General features: G+C 47.7%; 1 protein-coding gene across 1 annotated transcript in view; it reads left to right on the top strand.

Moving 5' to 3' along the window:
* Window positions 1–20712, top strand: part of ABCC2 (ATP binding cassette subfamily C member 2) — a 687938-nt gene that overhangs the window by 269284 nt on the left and 397942 nt on the right. The gene's annotated exons all lie outside the window — the stretch shown is intronic.

Here is a 20712-nt window from a genome sequence, read left to right as displayed (position 1 = left end):
TTCTTAGTTTTTAATGAAGTGTCATTTTAATTTAAACATGTTTAGAAAGATTGGCCGTGTGGCCAGAAATATTTTAGCAATAAGGGCAGATGTTGTGGCCACCTCTTGGTAAGTTGAAGCATGTGAGTTTTGTCATGCAATGTACACGTATCTATTGCTCATCTCCATATACCAGCCGCTAGCTAGGAATGCCTATGCTTAGTATAAGGTTAATTTATAGGAATCCTCAATTGCGTGGCGTGTTCCAGCACAATTGAAGGCAGCGAATTTGTTCATCAGGGAACTAAGTGGAAGCATTCTGGCTTCTCCAATTGCAAGACCAAAAACGTTTAATATGTTGTCCTGTGCCCATGCCAAAAGATCTACATTGGGAAAACGAACCAGCAAGTCAATCAACGCATAAGCCAGCATAGGTCCCAAATAAAAAGGAAAGTGTTAACGGCCCCTATGGTCGAACATTTCATAGAGAAATCCCATTCAGAACTAGAATTCAAATGGTCGGTACTGTTCACAATTGGTACAACACAGCGCCCCGCAGATGTTGACAAGGTGCTATTAAAAAAGGAAGCCTACTTAATTCTTAAATTTAATAGTACACTCACAGGGCTGAACAGTATGTCTGAACTGTCGAGGATTTGATGGCTTTTCGACAATAGCTACCTTGTGATCAGGAAATGACCCTCCACCCGTCTTGTCCATACATGATTAATGCGGACATCTGGGATCTGTAAATCTTTTGTTTACATCCCTGCCCCAAATCCCTGTTCCACACCTGAGTCTTTTTTAACTCAATCTCATTCCATGTCTGCCAGAGGGTGCTCGATTTGGTCCCCTCCAGGAAACACTTGGCGCCTCTACCCATGAGGCACTGGTCTACACGTCCCAGAACGCACCATGCGGCCAACCTGTCTGATATTCAAATAGCATCAAGATGGCCCCCGCGCGTCGTCAGGCATTCAAGCTGAAGCCTCACACTGGGGACACCGATCATTTCACCGCCGGTAAGAACAAGCTCTGTGTGTTCGCGCACATGTTTTGCTTACACGAATTTACGGCGCTTGCATCTCATGCTGCCTCGTATTTCCCCACAGAGCGCGCCCTGCATCTCGGAGCCGATCCGTAGAGCTCCATTCAAACGCCTGGGTCATTGAGCTACACGCCGCGAACCCAGGTAGGCCACAGTCCGCCCTCAATAAAAGTTGTTGCCATTCTATCAACACACCGTACAGTAGTGACAATTTTGCCGATTTTTTAGGTCGGAAAATAACACGCAAAGTGCCGCCATAGACTGGACCATTCTGCTTCCAACATTACCAAGACGAAGGTATCGGGTCACTCTTAATTTCCTCACTTTTGTAATGAAGTCTGCATTCCCTGCATAGTACTAGCTTTTTGCTCTTTTTAAATAGGACAAGATCAGAAAGGGGCGCCGGACGGTGCTCACTGAGGTAGGTGGCATTTTATGATATCATGCCGCCTTTCCAATATGACATTAGAATATCTGTATTTTCAAATAGTGCACACTCTATTTTTTATAGAATCAAACCATAGAGGTGCCGTCCCCCATGTCTGCCATCTAAAACCCAAGGAGCCTGAAACTCACTGGTACATTCCCTTACAATTTTACTGATTAGAGGCATTCAGTACAGTATTAGGTTTTCACTAAAGGCCCAATGTTAAATTATGTTTTACCCACAGACAACTCACAAAGCCCTGATGAGGGTTTGAAAACGTGTCATTCGAACCTGAAACGCGTTGGCATTCTGCAGGAGCCTAGTGTTTCATTAAGTGTTTCTGTATAAAAGAAAAATACAGTTCTCGCTCTTGCTTTCACTGAGCTTTAGTTGTCATGCAATAGGAATTCATTTGTAAATATTAAGGAATTGATGTGTTAATATATTGTGTTCTGTGTTGCCATTTGTCATATTGATTGTTTTTCTTCTTTTTGAATTTTGTACAAGGCATGTAGTTCATTGTGATGATTGTTAGTGTGTCTTCTCTGTCTCTAAAAAGAGATCCTACAAAAAATAAAGAATATGAAAAATGGGTTTAAATAAAACTACCTTCTCAGGTGTTATTGATCCACACTTGGTTCCTTTGAAATTAATTCTAAACAATTGAGGTTTGGGCAATTCACAGTTGTTTTCCATAAAACAAATAAAAGGCATGAGCACTAGGAAATCAGCCTCTTTTAAATGTGGTGTAAAAAAAGGAAAGGTCCAATAAAATTCCAGGAAAAGGTTCCAAAAACTTCAAGTGAAACTCCAAAAGTTCTTAGTGTATCACGAAGAAGAAGGAGATGACAGATGAATAAATTGGTCTGTCGGTCAGGAACAAGAAGTTACGAGAGATTATCTAAAAGAGAGGGAGATATAAATGTTTCAAGAAAATAAAATGCAAAAGAGCATAAGAAACAATACTGTAAATAAGTATAACCATTACAAATACAAGATAAGCATTGACTATAAACATAACATAGTGAAAAAGTATATTGTATGTTAAAAATCAACTGCCCAAGGGAAAGGGTGGGAGGGATAATGTTAGCCTCCGTGTCTTTAATGAAATCCAGATTCTCTAGTCATGGTAATAGGAGAATCGAAATTTCATTATAAGACCCAGGCTACCATTATGCATGTTGGTAGCTATGTAAGACAACATCAGACATATGAGTGATTGGTTTGCAATAGTGATGAGCAAAAGTTCTAGAATTAGACCAATCAGCAGCTTTTAGAATATCATCGAACTTACCACCTGACCGAAAGGACTTACTGGCCATTGCACCTCTGATAGAATGTGGTTCGAAAATACTCAGATCGATACCTGCAAGGTTCATAACAATTTTAACCCATCTTGCAATAGAGGCAGAGCTAATACATTTGTGAGGTTTAACAAAGGATATAAGTAATTGATCCACACCAGAGCGGCAAAGTGCATTCATTTTTTAATCCTATTCTTTCATACAATCCACAATACAGAGTTATTTACATATATCAAAGCGCGAGAAAAGGTCAAGAATTAATTTAACGACCCACAGAGATTGATATCTAGGTTTTGGAGGTCTTCGAAGTCTGATACTCTTAAGGATTCTACAAATAATAGCATATTTACCTACCGTTTTACCGTTGACTAGGGCATGACCAGTGGAAATAGCCGACCTATAACAATTGATAGATCTATAACCTAGACCCCTATCGAATTGTTCCACAAGGAAATTAACTATATCATCGATAGGTGCTTCCACGAATTCCAGGTACCTTTCCAGGCACCAACGTAACCAAAGTTTCCAAATGTTGTTATACCGGTAGTGTGTTCCAGGGTCCCATGATTCTCCGAGGAGAGTTGAAGCTGTCGACGAAAGTCTTGCGAGATCATTGGATCTCCTGACACTCTCCAGGCAAGAAGGCTCAAATTCCCTGTTTGAACAAGAGGGTGAATTTGACCGTCTATGTTTGTAAGGAGGTCCGCGAGGGAAGGAATTAGGAAGGAAAGATCGTAAGTCAGCTCTAGGATAGACTGGAACCAGGCTTGGGATCGCCATAAGGGAGTCACCAGGACAATGGAAGAGTGTTCATGTCTCACTTTCTGAAGGACTCTCTGGCTCATGGCAAATGGGGGGAAAGGCATAAGCGTTAATCCCTTCCCATGATTGGAGAAAAGCGTTCACTGCCAGAGCACTTGGGTCGGGCATCCAGCTGTAATAATGCTACAATTGGAATGTGAGTCTGCTGGCAAAGAGATCTATTTGGAAGGGACCCCAAAGGTTGTTGAGGGAGTTCCAATCCGCACAAAGGTTCAATTTCCCTGGAAGGTATTCTGCTCTTAGAGAAATCTTGTGTTCTAGGCAAAACATCCAGAGTTTCTTGGCCAAGTTGGAGCGGTCTTCTGATTTGGTACCTCCCAGGTGATTTATGTAAGCTACGGCGGACATGTTGTCCATTTTTAATATGACTGACCTGCCTTGAAGAAAGTGTTTGAAACTCATAAGAGCATAAAGACCTGCTGTAAGTTCCAAGCAATTTATATGGTGCGAAGATTCTTCTAGAGAACATATTCCCTCATTGTTCTGATCTAGGAGACAGACACCCCAGCAATGAAAGGCTCGCATCTGATTCTAAAATAAAGTCCGGTGTTGAGCCAAAGTTTGCTCTGCCATTCCAGGTGTCAAAATTGTCTAACCACCAGGTCAGTTCCAAAATGGCCTCGCGGGTTAGCAAAACGCAATCTCCTTACCACACCCCTGATCTCAGAGCATTCCGCTTTATCCGTTGGAGGGCTCGATAATTTAGAGGACCCGGAAAGATAGCTTGTATATGTTATGTTATGTTATGTTACAAGTTGCTTATAAAGGCCACGTACACCCAGGGGTTTCATGGCGCTGCTAGGGACATACCGAGAACAGAGGGAGACTATACGTGCGCACTTATAAACAGTCGCGTTTTGAGCGATTTCCTAAATTTAGGTAAATCTGTACAGGAGCGAATCTCCAGAGGAAATGAATTCCAGAGTCTAGTAGCCAGGTATGCAAACAGTCGTCCACCTTGTTGTTTCCGTTTGCAGGGAGGAGTCAGTAACTGAAGATGCATTGAGCGGAGGTTACGGGAAGGAGTATACCTATTTAGAAGAGTATTGATAAATATAGGGCTCTTGCCGTACAATGATTTAAGGACCAGACATCCCGTCTTGAATTCTGTCCTTTGGGGTATCGGAAGCCAGTGTAGTTTTTTCAACAGTGGTTTGGCCGATTGCCATCTAGGTTGTTGATGGATCAGCCTGGCCGCCTGATTCTGGACCATTTGAAGCCTCTTAATAAGAAAAAGAGGCAGCCCTAGGTAAATTGAATTAGCATAGTCCAGGTACGATAGTACCATTTCCAACGTCACCTGAACTAACGCTGCATGGGTAAGCATGCGGCTGATTTTCCTAATCTTTCGTAATTGAGGAAAGCATTTGGAGACCACTGAACCTACTTGGTTTTTTTAATGATAAGTCATTATCTAGAACTAGCAGCCCGCCCCAGCGTTGCCTGGGGCAGAAAGGGGCTGGGGGCAGTAGACCCGCTCCCGCCCGACCCCCTTCCGCACCGACTCCCTCCGCCCTGACTCACTCCCGCCCCCCTCCCGCCCCAACTCACTCCCGCCCCCCTCCCGCCCGACTCACTCGCGCCCCCCTCCCGCCCAGACTCACTCGCGCCCCCCTCCCCCCGACTCACTCGCGCTCCGACATTTTCATTTACTGCTGCCTCCTTCTTGCCTCCCCCTGCATCACACAGTCTCACACTGAACTTTCCCTTTACTTACCTGTGCCGCCGCTCCTCACTGCACAGCCGCTCGTCAGTGCACCGCCGCTCCTCCTTCGTCGACATCACGCACGTCGCGTCGCGGTCATCACGCACGTCGCGGCCAGCGCTAGGTCCCGGCCGGCGCTACATTCAGGGGACTACTTTGTTTACAAACTTAATTTTTTTAATTTACATTTTTTTTTTAATTTATATAGCCTATGTCCATCTACACACCCTGACATTTTCATAGATGTATCGGGTGTGTAGATTGGCGCTGTGGTTCCCGAGTTTACCTGGCCAAAAGGTGCAAGTTCTCTTTTTATAATAGTAGTATAGATGACCCAAAGGCTCTTTACTGAGGTAAAAGGTACTGGTGGGGGGCCTTGTTCTGTCGGCCAGTACTGTGGTCCCCAGAAGATCTTACTTTTACCTGTCAGTAGTAGTTTCGTCTTACTAGGATTGAGCTTTAGATGGTTTTGATCCATCCATTGATGGATGAATAGCATGGTGGTCTGGAATTCAACCACTGACTTAGGTGAATTGTCAATAGTGAAAGTTAGATGAAGGTCATCTGCATAATTGTAAGTTGTTACGTTCATTTCCTTCAGTGTACGAATCAGAGGAAGAAGGTATAGATTAAACAGATGGGGTGAAAGCGAGGAACCTTGTGGAACCCCGCATGATATAGTTAGCTTGGAGGCTGTGAATGAGGCCAGTCGTACAGATTGAGTACGATCTTTGAGAAAAGAACTGATCCATTTTAAAGCCAGTCCCTGGATGCTAGCCTGTCTGACCCGGTCTTCCAAAATACCATGGAGGACCGTGTCAAACGTGGCTGACAGATCTAATAATACCAGGGCCTGTGGGATGTCTTCATCCGCCTTCTTATGTAGGTCATCCAGGACTGCCAGTATCACGGATTCCCTTGAATGTGCAGCGCCGAAGCCCGCCTGGTGAGAATCTAAATAACCAGACAGTTCCATGAAATTAGACAGGCATTTTGCCACATGTGATTCTAACACTTTCGCCAAATAGGGAAGCAGGGAGATCGGACGGTAATTTGACAGATTAAGAGGGTCGACTCCAGGCTTTTTAAAGAGAGGCACCACAATCGCATTTTTTTTAAAAACTATTTTTATTATTTTCATGCATAGCATTGGCAAGGCAGTCTGCATGAATACATACATAGGTTACAGTAAGCTGAACTAACACATGATACAGAACCCTGTCCTGTTCCACCACCCACCACTGTTTATTCTTTGATTCACAAGTGGCCCCTCTAACCCAATGTCCCCACTTCTCCCCAAGTTCTTCATCAGAGCTACCCACGTCAGAGTCTGGCATTGGTTCGCAAATATCCCCCCTATACGTGTTCCATGCTGTCCACACGTTGCTCCATTTCTGGGGGCATCTCCGGTTTATGTACACAGTTCTTTCAGTCAACATAGTTAGGTCCATATCTTTATACCAGGCCGTCAATGATGGCAGCTCCGCAGCCCCCCATTTTTGCGCTATGTTTCGTTTTGCCACCAATAGGCCCAATGTTACCCACGTCTGCCCATGTCTCGATAAGTCATTTGGTTCCCACACATTCAGGAGGCATCTGCGCGGCTCTGGCAATAGGGAGACATTCACGGTCTGTGATATTGTTTGCAACACTTTCCGCCAGTATTCTGCTATCATGGGGAAATCCCACCCCTGAGACATTATGGATGTTGTGCTCTGCCCATTTTGTGTAGTGTGGTCCTGGTGTGATTGGAGCGGAGTAAGATCTTAAGTTGCATCAGCCTGAGCCGCGCTGTAATACCCACCTCTTTGGGTGAGGCCAATGCTTCTTGCCATTCCTTTACGCCCATATCTCCAATATCCGTCGCCCACCTGTCTCCTAGTGTCTTAGTGGATTCTGGTAGGTTATTAACCAGTTTGCGGTATGTGAAAGATGTGGCGCGCTTTGGCAAGTGGTCTGTGAGCAGGCTGTCCTCCATTGGGGAGCACTCAGGTACCTCTGTGTCCTGCGGTAATACTGCTAGGAGTGCATGGCGTATTTGTATGTTGCGGAAGGCTTCGGTAGGGGAAAGCTCGTACTGTTGTCTGAGCTGGTCAAATGGGACGACCGTCCCTTTGTCCCACAGGTCACCCACTGTAGAGATACCTATGGTGTCCCACTGCTCAAATCCTTTGCTATTCCTCAGTGTACCCAACCGCTTAGCGTTCCTAGAGTGGGGTAAGTTTGGTATTGACCCCGTTCCACCCCAACTGCGTCTGCGCTGCGTGCCATAGCATGACTGTGTGTTTTGTCGGTCCCGTCAGCTTCATAGCTTGTCCTTTATTATACAAGGCTGCCAGTATATTTCCTGTACCTAACTGTTCCTTATCTGCCATATATGCTGGATCCGCCTGTGGGGCGTGTATCCATTGATTGATAATCTTGAGATGTGCAGCCCAATAAAATAAGTGAACGTTGGGAAGCACAATTCCTCCGTCATACCATCCTCAGTGCAATTTCGCCTGTGCTATTTGTGCCGGTCTGTTGCCCCACAATAGCTTAGACACCAGCGCTGCTATTTGTTTAAAGTACTTTAATGGTACTGGGAACGGCGTATTTTCGAGAGCGTACAGAAACCTGGGCAAGGCCATCATTTTAAACCATGCCACCTTTCCCAACAGTGTCAGGGGGAGTGACTCCCAGTGTGTTACATCTTTCAGTAAGCGCTCCAAGGGGGGCGCAAGGTTCTTGGCAAAAAAAGTTGCTGGGTCCACCGTTATATGAATACCCAAGTATTTAAAGGAGTCCTGGGACACCACCAGAGGGCAGCCCGAAGGGAGCCGCGGTGCAGATCCCTTCAGCACGTATAAGACCGATTTGGACCAATTAATAGTATATCCAGAGATCGTTCCAAAGGCCTCGCACATCTCAAGAAGTACTGGTATGGAATTTTCAGGGTTTGTGAGGTACACTAGAATGCCGCACGCGTAAAGGGAAATTCGGTCCTCCCATCCCTCCGCCCACCTAATTCCTCTCAGCAAAGGGGCCTCCCTAATCCACGCCGCAAAGGGCTCCAACACCAACGCCAAAAGGAGCGGTGACAGGGGGCATCCCTCTCGCCAGCGGCATGGCGTCCGACAAGTGCCCATTCATTGCCACACACGCCAGAGGTGCAGTGTAAAGGAGGCGGATCCATGCGCAGAACTTAGGGCCAAGGCCCAAGTGTGGTAGGGCTGCAAAAAGGTAACTCCATTCCACCATGTCGAAGGCCAATCTCGCATCCAGGGAGATGACTACTGACGGTTCTGACAGGGTGTGTGCCCGAGCTAACGCGCCATGCAGCCGCCGGAGGTTAAGCGCTGTGTTCCTATTTGGCATAAAGCCTGACTGCTCCGGATGAATTAAGTGCGGGAGGTGTGCCAACAGTCTATTTGCGAGCACTTTAGCCAGTATTTTCGCATCCGCGTTGAGTATTGATATTGGGCGATAGGAGGTACACTCAGTCGGCGGCTTCCCGGCCTTCGGGATAGCCACTATTGTGGCCATTCTCTGGTCCAATGGCAGTTCACCTCTACCCAAGCTGTCGGTGAACATGCGAAGTAAGTGTGGACAGAGAGTGTCCGCCAGTAGTTTGAACAATTCTATCGGGATCCCATTGGGTCCCAGGGCTTTTCCCCACTGCAATGATCTGATTGCGGCGTGTAGCTCCTCCACCGTGAGATCTGCCTCGAGCTCCAAGGCTGCCTCCTGTGTGAGCTTGGGCATAGCTATGTCCTTTATGGAGGCCGCTGCGTCCGCTTCGGACGAGCTCAATGACGATGTATATACCTCCTGGAAATGGCCAGCCAGTGTGTGAAGTATGGCTCGTGGGTAGGATGTGAGATGGCCCTCTGCCGTACCCAGTTGCGCTATAGCCCTGGTGCCCCGCTCTCGTCTATCTAGCCAGGCCAACAGTTTCCCTGCTTTATCCCACACATAGTACATTTTATGCCTGGTCGCTGTAAGGGCCGACGTCGTCTCCTGCCTTAGATGTTCCCTGTACTGTTGTTGCTTTAGGCGTAAGGTGTGTGCCGAGGCGGGTGAAGGGTCAGCCATGTGATCAGTGTCAGCTGCTTTTAATTCTAGCTCTAAAGCTGTGCGATCTTTCTGTTTTTCTCGCTTGTGGCCCGTGATGGAAACTATCGCTTGCCCCCTGAGAAATGCCATGTAGGCCTCCCAAAGAACTGACGGGGAGTCAACTGATGTCACGTTTTCTGCAAAGAAATATTTAGTGGCTTTACGGATTTCCTTACGCATCTTCTGGACTTGCAAGTACCCTGGGTAAATAGGGTAGAGCCGTTTGCAGGATTTGTGATGATAGGAATAAGTTAACACTACAGGTGAATGGTCCGATATAGCCCTGTGTTTGATCTCAATGTCTTCTACATGTTGCAGACAGGCCTCCGAGGTCATGAAATAGTCTATCCTAGACAAACTGTTGTGTGCCATGGAGTGAAATGTATATTATCGCGCTGCGTGATGGATATGCCTCCATATGTCAACTAGCCCCAACGCTTCCGCAAAGCTCTGTAAGCGGGAGACACCTGGTGTCAGTGTCCTCACTGGATGCCTGTCTACGCTAGCATCCATCAAGGCATTAAAGTCCCCCCCCCGCCCCCCGATAAGAAGGTCCCCTTCCGGCAGAGTCAACAGAAATTCACTGAGGGCGGGGAGTACCACTGCTTGGAGTGCCAGGGGGATGTATACCGAAATCACATTAACGGCCTACCCTCCCACTGACCCTGTATTGCTGCAAACTTCCCCTGGTCGTCCTTCCTGGTTTGCAGTACAATGAAGGAAGAGTTTTTTCGCAGCAGGATACCCGTTCCTCTGGACCCTGACGAGAACTCGGAGTGCACCACCATCCTGTACCCCCACCTATCTAGCGCCTTGCATGCCGCGCCGGTGAGGTGTGTTTCTTGTAGGAGTGCTAATGTGGGAGCTTGACGCTTCAAGGCCCGTAGTGACAGCCCTCTTTTAATTTTGTCCTCTAACCCTTGTACATTCCATGTAAGTAAAGTAAGAGGGGTTACCGAACATCAGGGGTCAAGTCTTGGCTATTAGCCATTGGGGTACACTTCCCCATGAGTGTGGAAAAAAATTAATGTGAGCTGTAACCCAGTCATGCAATGCGGGGATCCCCAGTCTGTACACACCACACTATTTCGCCATTGCCGTTGCCAACTACAACTGAAAAATAACAAACCCTAACTCCCCAACTCCATGGTCCATCCCCCCTCCCTGCCTCCCTGCCCGACGGACTCCGAACTGCCAATCTCCCCAACATAGCAGAGTGCTTCATCCCAACCCAAAACAGTGTACTTGCGTGAAGGGGTAAGAAGTCCAAGGAGAGCGTGACCTCCCCTACCCATCAGGGCCTGCATCAGCCCGGTGTCCAGAGTCGGTTCATCTGCAATCTCATCTACACACAGGTGTCTATCACTCGGCCATCATCCCGCATTCCAGTTTTAACCATGACCGAGGTTATCTGCATCGATTCTCTGCGAACTGTCCTCGCCTAATGGAAGGTGATCCTGACTGCTTGGCTCCTCGTAGTCGTCCCGACGGCGTTGTCCACTGTTCCCGCGACGTGGTCCCTCACCTCGCCGCCAGCCCTCAAGCCAATAATCGGCCTCCTCTGGTGTTTCAAAAAAACATGTTTTCCCATCAGCTACTACTCTCAGTTTTGCGTGAAATAACATTGAGTATGGCACTTCTCTAGCTCTCAATGCTTTTTTAACCTCCAGAAAACTACGACTGCGCTGTGAGACCGCCGCAGTATTGTCGGGGAAGAAGGAGATTGTTGAGTTATGTAGATGAATCTGCGGATCTTATTCTTGCGGTTTGTAATATTACGTCTCTATCACGGAAGTTGAATAGGCGCGCAAGCACTGATCTGGGGGGCGCCACAGGTTTAGGCCTTCCACCTGGCACCCTATGTACTCGTTCGACAGAAAAAAAGGTTGAGAGTCCTTTTGGTTTCAGCCTGGTCTTTATTAGGTCCTCCACATATAAATCCATCGCCGGAATGCCTTCACTTTCCGGAATTCCGAGAATTCTTATGTTGTTTCTGCGCGAGCGCCCTTCTTGTTCATCCAGCTTTTTAACCAGCAGTTTATTTTGCGTTTCAAGCCCTGGTACAGTTTTCTGCAGTGCAGCCATGTGCGTGACTAAGGTTTTTGTAACCTGCTCGACTTCCGAAAATCTTCCTTCAACAGGGACACATCAGTAGAGATAGAGCCCACCGTGGTCTGGATGCTGGTGAGGGCCGCCATTATGTCTTCCAGAGTCACTTTTTTCAAAGCGCCGTCTCCTGCGGCCTTCCCTGAGGAGTCCTTCCCTTCTGGCAGTGCTGGAAAATCCTTCCCATAGACGTATTTGTCCAGTCTGGCTGGCGTGGTCTGGGTCCGTGGGCCTCTACCTCCCATGGCAATGCTTGGGGTTGCTGAGGTACAGTGCTGGTAGGCCCCGGCTGCTGCTTTGGGCTGTTCAGATTCCGTGGCCTTCCGGTCTATAAGGCCCCCGCTCGATATGGCGTATGTTCCACAGGTCTCTTGGTATGGGTGCCAGCGAGGGGGGAGGGGTCAGGTTGGAGTTTGTCGTACCCCCCGCTCGTCGTCCGCGCGGCCTGGTTGACCGCCGCTCTATGGGGGTAGTTGTCCGCAGCCAATGTCTCCCCTGCCAGTAAAGAGGGAGTGTAATATATGGGTTGATGCGCTCTCCTACGGGGGCCGGAAAGGGCTGTGAAGTTCACGCACCCACTGGGGGGGTGGGAGGGGGAAGGGGGGGCGCGCCACACTCTGTCGCTGTCTACCGAGAGGTTCGCCCTGTCGGTGTTCGGGGGGATCTCGGGGTATGCAGGAAATCTAGGCCCCGACGCCTCACTGTGTCGACGTGCCCCTCATGCCTCAGGCCCCCGCAATCCGAGCCTCACTGTCGCTCCAAGGGTCACGGGAGATCGGTATGTCCGGGGGTACTCCTGGCGCCTCCCCCGCTGCCCAGACCGTCCCACTGCCGCCTCTCTCAGTCCCGGTGCACAGGAGGACCCGGGACGCCCAGGAAATCCAGGCCCCGGCTCGTCCTCGGCTAGCAGGCCTCACCTTCGCGATGTGTCCCTCCGGGCCTCAGACCGTAGCTGTATAGGCTGTGTTGCCGCATCAGTGGCTGCGGGAGGTCGCTCACACCTGAGCTGTGCCTGGAAGTGTTTTTGGGCGCTTCCACCGTCGAGCAGGCCGTTCCTTCACCGCCTCACTGGGTCCCCGGTGTACTCCGAAATTTAGTCCCTGGTTACTGTGTGGGGAATAGGCCGCTGCAGTCCGCTACCGACGAACCTCAGCACCCGGTGTCGGATTTGGACCGGAGTTGCTCCTACAGATGCCGCTCGGTCACCAGCCTCCGGGAGAGCCTATAACGTACATGAATATGCCGGATAAATGTTCGGATTGACCTAGAAGGTCACTTCTCCTCCGGATCTCTCCTAGTTAGCAGCCATCTTGCCCGGCTGCCAGCCACGCTCCCTAGCCCCCCCCCCCCCCCCAATCGCATTTTTAAACATATTGGGGACATAGCCCTGAAGTAGAGACTCGTTGAGAAGAGTTATGGCGGCAGTAGGTAGAGCAGAGAATATGACCTTTAAGACATAGGGCGGGCAGCAGTCCAGAGGGGAGCCAGATTTCACTTTGCACAGTAGGTCCAAAAATCCTTGATTACTAATAGCCATAAGGGCATCCAAGGTAAGGCGGTTAGTGGGTGAGTCGACAGGAATCTCCTTAGTATTTGAGATAGGAATGCCTGCTTTTTAGTAGCAGCTATTTTATCCAGGAAGAAATTGTTTAAGGAATTACAAAGATCTTGAGTGGCGGTGGGGGAAGGTGAAATTCTATCTGTGTTAGATAGTTCATTAAAAATAGCAAAGATTTCCCTTGACCCATTAGATGAGTTAAGAATTCTAGACAAATAGTGTGAAGCCTTTGCTGGACTTATAGCTTTTTTGTATTCCTTCTGCGCTAGAAAATAGGTCTGCCTGTCTTCACTGGAGTAATTTTGACACCATCTGTGTTTTTATTGGCGAAGTACTAATTTCTGCTCTCTTAGTTCTGTAGAGAACCATTTGTGTGCCTCAGAACGACGAGCCTGTTTCAGTTTTTTTTGTGGGACATGTGAGTCACTAGCTGCCAATATCCAAGTCGAGATGTTTGCATCTAGAAGGTCCAAATCTGAGGTTAATGAGACTGATTGGTTGGTACCGGCGTTCAAAAATTCTTCTTTATTTAGGGAATCCAATGCCCTAATCATACCACCTTCAGCCAGAGGGGTCTTATTATCAATAACCATAGTTACTGAAAATTGGAGTAAATGATGGTCCGACCATAAACAAAGTAGGATCGTGAGGGGGGATACTGTAATGCTATTTGACCAGACCTGGTCCAGAATGTGACCATTGTTATTTTTAGCTGAGGTCATATGCTGAAAAAAATTCAAGTTAGTGAGAAGTTCAGTTAGTTCTATGGAGTGAGGTCCTTCTTGCGAGTCATTCGACCAATAATGTAAATCTCCTACTAGCAAAATGTTAGTGTAATTAGTTGCGATATTGGCCATTTGCTCCCTCAGCTGCGAGGGAAACTGCAGCATGTACTGTGGGGGCCTGTAGATCAGAACACAAATTAGTGGTCCGGATTTAGATTCTAGCTTGATGACCAGGTTGTCCACATCAGGGAGATCAAGAGGAGTAATTGTTGTAAATTTGTAGTCATGCTGAATAATTGCTGCAACTCCGCCCCCATCTTGCCTAGCCGGTCTGCGTGAAGTATATAGTAATCATTGGGTAGTGCAGCCAAAATATCCGGCGTGGAGTCAGATTTCAGCCATGTTTCTGTTAGGAACAGAATTTCTGGTTCCTCAGCTAAAAGTAGCGAGAAAATATCTTGTTGGTGTTTTACTAATGATCTAGTATTTAGATAGTGTATCCTTAACTTTTGGTTAATGGTTTTGTTTTTAGGAGGGGTATTTTGTTTATACATATGTGAGGAGTGCTTCAGTGCCTCGAAATGGCCTATCTGTGGTTTACAGATCCCTAATAACCTCAATCGCGCAATTGTTGCATGGCCGAGAGGGGTGACAGATTGACACATGTCCCTTAGTTCCTCCATAGAGTAGCTAATGATTTGAATGAATGAATGAATACCTTCTTCTATAGCGCATGGCTACTCTTAAGCATCCCAGCGCTGTAAGACCAAGGGACCAGAAAGACACTATTGAAACAGGTGTGTCTTTAAACGCTTCCTGAAAGCGAGGTGGTTAGACTCGTGCCTGATGTCATCTGGGAGTGCGTTCCATTCTTTAGCTGCATGCACAGAGAGCCTGCGGCCACCCATCCGGACCAGCTTTATCCTGGGGACTACCAACAAGTTCCGCTGGTTGGATCTCAGAAATCTCACTGATTGATGGCGACAGAAATGGGGATCCAGAATCGGCGGGCCAGCACCATGGATGGACTTATGCGCCAAACACAGGGTTTTGAAAATAATCCTTCCCTTGATGGGCAGCCAGTGGAGATATTGAAGTGCGGCTTTCGCTGAGCATCTTTTGGGGACTTTCATAAGCAGCCGAGCAGCACAGTTCTGCACCGATTGCAGGATTTTTATGGTGCCGACTGGGGCCCCCATATAGACGGCATTTGCATAATCCAGCCGCGACATAATCAGCGACTGGACCAGCAATCGTCTGGCTTCGAATGGCAAGAGGTCTAGCACTTTTTTTAAGACTCTCAGCAGCCCGTAACAAGTTGCGGCTACCTTTTTAGCCTGATAGTGAAAACCAAGGGAGGAATCTAGCCAGATCCCTAGGCTTTTTATATGGGTCTTAGGTGCTGGGGGGGGGTCCTAAGCAGTGAGGCTACCAAGGGTCCAAGTTAATTGGGGCTTTATAGCCCAGAAGCATGATGTCCGTTTTGGTCCCATTTAACTTCAAAAAGGAGGAGGTCATCCATTCCAGAACCTTGGTGATACACGGGGTCAGATTGTTGATCCCCTGATTTAAGGCATCGTTCCTCACCAAGGATACAACCAGCTGCGTGTCATCGGCGTAGGTAACAAGTTGGATTCCCCAGGGAAGAACCACCTCAGCCAAAGGTCTCATATAGATATTAAATAGAGTAGGGCTGAGGGAAGATCCCTGGGGAACGCCGTGATTCAGTTGCAGCTGGCTGGATGACACCTCTCCCTCAAAGACGGAGAAGCTTCTTTCTGATAGAAAAGAATGGAACCATTTGATGGCCACTCCGGAGACCCCTGCAAGATGCAGCCGATGCAGCAAGAGAGAGTGGTTTACTGTATCGAAGGCTGCGCTGAGGTCCAACAGGACCACCGCAGCACAGCCTCCTGCATCCACAATGTCCCTAACTGCCTCCACTACCGCCACCAGAGCTGTCTCTGTTCCTTGTTTTGCTCTGAACCCTGTCTGGGTGGAATGTAATCCATCCGTGGATTCAATGAAGGATGAGAGAACCTGGTTGACATGTTTTTCAGCTATTTTGCTGATGGTCGGTAGAAGAGAAATGGGCCTATAGTTGGCCAGATCTTCAGGATCCAAGCTAGGTTTCTTTAGCAAGGCTCTGACCTTAGCCTTCTTCCAATTGGGGGGCACAACACCGGAGGCCAGAGACGCATTGATGACCTGCATTATCACAGGGCAAACTGTCCCTGATACCTGTTTCAGAACTGCCGGGGGTGCAGCATCTACCGGAGAGCCAGATTTGAGATTGTCAAGGAGACTATCCACTCCAGCCAGATCCAGTGGCGGGAAGACTTTGAGACCTGCAGATGGATTGGGGTCTACTTCCCAATCCCCCTTGTTTCCGCTCTCCCAATTATCTGGGGAATCTATCACTGGTGCAAAGCCAGAATAGATATTCGACACCTTGGATGCGAAGAAGCTAGCTAGCTCCTCACAGTGTTTCTGTGGGTTCAAAACAGGGCTAATAGTCCTGGGTGTGGTAGCTAAGGATTGAAAGATTTTAAAGATTTCCCTGGGGGCGTTAGCTGCTTCCGCAATTTTGCTCTGGTAGTAGGCAGCCTGTGTGGTTTTTAATAAGCTTTTATAGGATCTCAGGGATGACCTTTATTCATTTTTCGCGGCAGCTGCGTAGTTCTTTCTCCACTTCCTTTCCGCACGTTTACACAGTTGTTTGTGTTCCTTAAGTTCCCTGGTGTACCAAGGTTGTTTGTTGGAACCCTCTCTGTGCAGTAGATCTTTTTTTGGCAGAATAGGGTCTAGTGTGGAGTTGATCCACTGATCAAAGGCTTCATTGGCTACAACCGGATCCTCATGGGGAACGGGCGGGCAACTTTTCAGGGCTGCCTCCCAGTTTTCAGCTGGTAGTCTAGACCATACTCGACTAACCTTCTTTCGAATGGCGGCCTTGTGGATCTGTGTTACTGGGGACCACATAAAGGACAGTAGTGCATGGTCTGACCATGGTACAAAGCTAGGCTGACCACACTCTATGTTTCCAAGATTAGTAAAAAAGTGGTCTAATAAATGGCCGCCTATGTGAGTGGGACTAGCCACAATTTGTTCCAGATGCACCACTCTCAGGGTATCCAGCAGACATTGCGATGACACGGCATTAATTTCATCCAGGTGAATATTAAGATCACCCAAGATGGTAAAATTGGGGGTACTACTGATGGAAAGAGAAATCTTATCTAAAAGATTATTGCAGAAGTCATGAGAATCACCTGGGGGTCTATAAACCAGGATTCCAGAAAAGGTGCAGGTGGGCGAAAAGGTTATAGAGAAGCCAATGCTCTCACAGTCCATAAGTGGACTATCCGAGGTTCTACATCTGAGATTGTTTTTATAAATAATCGCCACACCTCCTCCTCGACCTGACATGCGGTCCTGTCTTGCGATGGAGTACTTGGGTGGAAGAGCTTGCACTATATAAGGGTCTGAGTCGTCATTCAGCCATGTCTCAGTTAAAAATAGAGCGTCAAAATCTCGTTCCTCTAGGAGCAAGTTGATTTCCGTGGTATGCCTCGGAAGGGAGCGACAGTTAATCAGAGCAAGTGAAAAGCTATCTAAGTTACAGCTCGTGGGGTTTATGGGCTTACAGTAGGAACATGGGACTGCTACCTCCTCTAAGAGTGTCTCTCCAGGGCAGATATCCTTAGCCCTTACTCTCAATGCTCTGAGCAATTCACCACTGTAACTGACGCTGGGATGGGGGGAGAATCCATGGATCTTACCCACTAGCCACGTCCTGGCCCGGCCTGGCACGGACGGGCACAGACGGGCTCTCCTTAGGCGCTCCTTTGGCACGGTAGGGTGCGTCCGCAAATGCGTACGCTAGCGCGTAGAATAACCGTTTCAATATATGCGCTTCCGCGCCGCGTGACCAGCCCTGCCTCGCGAACACTAGCGCGGCAACCTCGTCCTCGCTCAAGATGGCCGCTAAATTGAGTCGGCCCCTGTGGGTCTCGTGGACACAATGCCCAACTCGGCTCAGTGGGAGCTGTGAGTCCCTGGGCGAGCGAGGCGCGAGGTAGGACAATGCAGAATGCCTCAAGAGGGGTCTAATGTAAAATCCAAATTATTAAAACTGGTAAAATCGATGTGCAAGTTTTAGACAGAGCAATACAAATTTAAAAGCAACAACAGATTTTCAATACAGCAATTCATAGACTAGCTCCCGGCTTCCGCCTCAGGAGCGCTAAAATCCCTAGGTCTGGGCATAGTTTGGGCATAGTTCCTGCCCCCTGGGCCCATCCAGGCGCCGACGGGCGCAGAGGGGCTGGTCTGTGGCGTGCCGCCGGAGCGCCCGCTGCGCGCATCCCCTGCGCTCCCGCGGCAAGGTGGCCATTTGAACAAAATACCCGCCTATGTCTCCTCCCCCGCCCATCGCGATTGGCTGGAGCAGAGGGTTAAGTAGAGACTGCTAAGGAGCTCTGCACCGTCAAAACCACACGTCGGTATTAGGTATTTCGGTATCAGATATTTCCTACTAGTACATTAGTTCATCCAATTTTAAAAACCGTTTCTAGTGCAATTTAAAAAAACGCTCCCCTCAGGTAGCAGTATGATTCCCAGTGCCCGCTCCCGCTCTGAGCCGCCTTTTGAGCAATTCCCCACCTATGTCTCCACCCCCCCCCCGCCCTTTGTGATTGGCTGGAGCAGAGATTTGAGTAGAGACTGCTAAGGAGCTCTGCACCGTCAAAACCACACGTCGGTATCAGGTATTTCAGTATCGGATATTTCCTACTAGTACATTAGTTCATCCAATTTTAAAAACAGTTTCTAGTGCAATTTTAAAAGACACTCCATTCAGGTAGCGGTATGATTCCCAGTGCCCGCTCCCGCTTCTGAGCCACCTTTTGAGCAATTCCCCGCCTATGTCTCCTCCCCTTTACCCTTCGTGAATGGCTGGGGCAGAGGGTTGAGTAGAGACTGCTAAGGAGCTCTGCACCGTCAAAACCACACAACGGTATCAGGTATTTCAGTATCCGATATTTCCTACTAGTACATTAGTTCATCCAATTTTAAAAACTGTTTCTAGTGCAATTTTAAAAAACGCGCCCTTCTTGTAGCGGTATGATTCCCAGTATACGCTCCCGCTTCTGAGCCGCCTTTTGAGAAATTCCCCGCCTATGTCTCCTCCCCCGCCCTTCGTGATTGGCTAGAGCAGAGGGTTGAATAGAGAATGCTTAGGAGCTCCTCACCGTCAAAACCACACGTCGGTATCAGGTATTTCGGTATCAGATATTTCCTACTAATACATTAGTTCATCCAATTTTAAAAACAGTTTCTAGTGCAATTTTAAAAAGTGTGCCCTTCAGAATAATAGAGAAGTCCCAGGAGTCTTGGTAATTATCTTAGGGATAGATGTTGATATTTCAGGACATGTCTTATTTCCTTCCTGTTTTTGGAAATCTTCTTCGGTGGAAGAAGGAGAAGGCAATTCATGGTGTCTACAGTGAAACCCAGGAATTCCATAGTTTTCGAGGGGGACAGAATCGATTTCTCTTTATTTACAATAAAACCTAGGTTCTCTAAGAGATCTATCACAGTCTTGAGATCCTGAAGGATTTGAGAATGGTCTTGAGACATAATAAGGATATCGTCTAGATATATGATCATACGAATACCTTTTTCTCTTAGAGATGAGACAACTGCCCTCATAATCTTGGTGAAACACCAAGGGGCTGATGAGAGGTCGAAGGGAAGAGCTTTGAATTGAAAAATATGGTTTTTCCAAATAAATTGAAGGAAGGGTTGATGTTCTTTGGCCTTAGGGATGGTAAAGTAAGCGTCTTTCAGATCTAATTTAACTAACCAATCCTCTTCTAATAAAAGATCTCTCAGAAGATGGATGCCCTCCACCTTGAAATGTCTGTAAACAAGGTATTTTTTGAGTTCCCTCAGATTTATGACGGGTCTCCATACATTGTCTTTTTTTCTCTACCAGGAAGAGTGTACTTCCGAATCTCAGCAAGTCCATAGGGACTTCTACAATTACCCCTTTCTGAAGCATTGAAGAGATCTCTTCCTCTAATATTTTCTCTTGGTCTAAGGTAAGGGGAATTTCCCTTGGAAGTGAATTTTGGATCGGAGTGTCTATAAAATCTATAGTAAAACTGTTTACAGTGTTTAGAACCCAAGGGTCCTGAGTAATTAGTTTCCAGTTCTGGATAAAGAATTTTAGCCTGCCCTCCCCCTTTTGGGGAAGAAAAGGGGGGGTAAAGAGTTGAAGTACTCACTTTGAGGGTTGGTATTATTAGATCCTGCTCTCATTCTGGAGCCTCTTGAACGGAAGTCTCTTCCTCTTGGAGGGTAGAACTGGGATTGATTGCAGGATTGGTAGCCTCTTCCACCGTAACCTCTGGACCTCAAGTAGGGCCTGCGATTGAATCGGCCGAAAGATTGGCCCCTTTTTTCGGCCCTGCCAAAAAGGTTGTTGGTGTTGAAGACCCTTTTCATATTTTGATGGGCCTTGTCCAGTGCTGTAAAAGTGGATACGTATTTACCTAAGGTTTTGATTAGGTCTTCACCAAAAAGTAAACCCTTAGGGTTGAGTGAGGGCTACTTGTCGGCTAGGTCACTCAATTTTGGGCTTATCTTAGGAAGGACAACCCTTCTCCTTTCAGAGTTAAGTCTGGCTTTGGCATTGCCTAATAGCACCAATGCCCTTTGACACCAACCTCGGATTACATCTGTATTTAAGGGAGACCCATTGATGTAGCTATCTTCGACAGCATCAATGATCTTAGCTAGGGGCCCTAAAATGTCAAGGAGCCGGTCCTGGCAAATTTTAAGGGACCTCTCCATACCCTTCCCAGGATCCCTACCAAGCTTGAAAATGTATTTTATAAGTTCGGGATCAAGGTTAGGTGTTTGGCAGACCTTACCCTCG

This window comes from Lissotriton vulgaris, chromosome 5, assembly GCF_964263255.1.
Source record: "Lissotriton vulgaris chromosome 5, aLisVul1.2, whole genome shotgun sequence".
NCBI classification, from domain to species: Eukaryota; Metazoa; Chordata; class Amphibia; order Caudata; family Salamandridae; genus Lissotriton; species Lissotriton vulgaris.
The sequence above is the reverse complement of the archived record's forward strand: the minus strand, read 5'-3'. Positions and strand labels throughout refer to the sequence as shown.